This window comes from Chiloscyllium plagiosum, chromosome 39 (assembly GCF_004010195.1).
Source record: "Chiloscyllium plagiosum isolate BGI_BamShark_2017 chromosome 39, ASM401019v2, whole genome shotgun sequence".
In the NCBI taxonomy this organism is placed as follows: Eukaryota; Metazoa; Chordata; class Chondrichthyes; order Orectolobiformes; family Hemiscylliidae; genus Chiloscyllium; species Chiloscyllium plagiosum.
The window spans coordinates 10,761,948-10,763,863 of record NC_057748.1 but is presented as its reverse complement, the minus strand read 5'-3'; positions in this window follow the sequence as shown (position 1 = coordinate 10,763,863).

Below are 1,916 nucleotides of genomic sequence, written 5' to 3'. Positions count from 1 at the left end.
CAAGCTATGTCTAATTGTACCTATAGGAGAGCTTGCGTTACAGTGGTAGTGCCTCTACCTATAGATCAGGAGGAAGTGTGGACTGCAGATGCTGGAGACCAGAGTTGAAAAATGTGATGCATCTGAGGAGCAGGAGAATCGACGTTTCGGGCATAAGCCTGAAGAAGGGCTTATGCCTGAAACGTCGATTCTCCTGCTCCTCAGATGCTGCCTGGCCTGCTGTGTTTTTCCAGCATCTAGATCAGGAGACCTGGTTCAAGTCCCACTTGCTCCACAACTGTAATAACATCTCTGAACACCTTGGTTAGGAAAATATGTGAACTTTGCCTACTTATTTAATACTGGTGCCTCTTCTGGTCAGGACTATCTGATGGTCTATCCTCTGTCACTGATAATTAGACCCAATATGCAATGGCCCAGTATACAAACCATCCCTACCACAAGCCACCAGTGGCTGGTAGCCAGAAGCTGAGCAATGGTGTGGATTCAAGTTCCATTCAACCCTGAAGAAAAGAGCTGAATGTGTTATCACTTTGAGAACATTGTTGCCTTAAGAAGACACAGATAGTCAGCTGGAGTTGTGGGAGCAATAGCAGAGCCAACACAGCACTCCAGTGCACCGGGAGCATTGTGCACAGTTTTGGTCTCCCATTGAGGAACAATGTAGTGGCATTGGAGATAGTTCAGGGATTGATCCCAGAGATGAGGGGTTTGTCGTATGAAGAGAGATTGAACAGTTTAGGCCCATACTCTCTGGAATTTGGAAGAATGAGGGGAGATCAAATTGAGGTTTTCAAGATGATGAAAGGTGTGGATAAAATAGACCTGGAGTGGATGCTTCCCCTTATGGGGCATTCTAAGAGGAGAGGACATAGTCTTAGGATAAGGAGTAATGAATTTAAAACAGAGTTGAGGAGAAACTACTTCTCCCAAAGGGTTTTGTATCTATGGAAGTCACGACCCCAAAGTGTGGTGGATGCTGGAACAGTGAGTAAATTTTAAGGAGGAGTTAGACAGATTTTGAATTGGTAATAGGTTTGAAGGGTTATCAGGAGAAGGCAGGAAAATGGGGGTGAGGAGCAGATCAGCCATGATCGAATGGTCTCGATGGGCCGAATGGCCTAATTCTGCTCCTATAACGTATTAGAAGGAGAGTTCCACTTCAGGGCCAGTACCAGCCGTGTGGGGTCGGAAAAGAGTCAGAGCTAGGACACTGTGAGGAAGCAAATGCCTTTGAGATGCAGTCTGTGTAGAGAGTGACAGAAGGCTCTTGGTTTAAAGACAGAGGTCACTGAGAGAAGCAGGAAAGAAGTTTACAAAAATAATGTGAAGACCACGCCGGAAGGAAAATGTAAGTTCTCAGAACAAACTGCCATCGCAAATAGACTCCACAAGGCAGAGCTGCAAGGGACAAAGTCAAACCCAGAGAAATAGCTGAGACAGGGGCTGCAGTATTGGAGAGGTCACTGACTTTATTTAAAGGCACCAAAAGGGAAACATTTGAAGAGTTGATGGAAGGGACTAACAGAAGAAGAAAGATCGAACATGCAGAGGATAGGGACACTCAGGATTTAAACAATTTTGGCAGGATGACTTATGAAGGATGCAGCCAAGTAATTTTATTTTACAAATTGTGCAGGAGAATGTGTTGCGTATGTTCAGTCTAAAAGGGAGAAGTGGGATAACTTCTAACTTGGCTGAAACGGTTGGGAAAAATCCTCCAAGGTAGAACTGACACTTTTTGCCTTTTAAAAAGTGCAGGAACACGTCTACACACACCCCTCCCCAACCACATTCTCCCCCATATGCCCCCCACAAACCCCCTCCCTCCACAGCCCCTGTCCTTATACCCCTCTCTGCCTATACACCCCCATCCCCCCCCCACTATCCCTCCATACTCCCTCCATACACCCCCT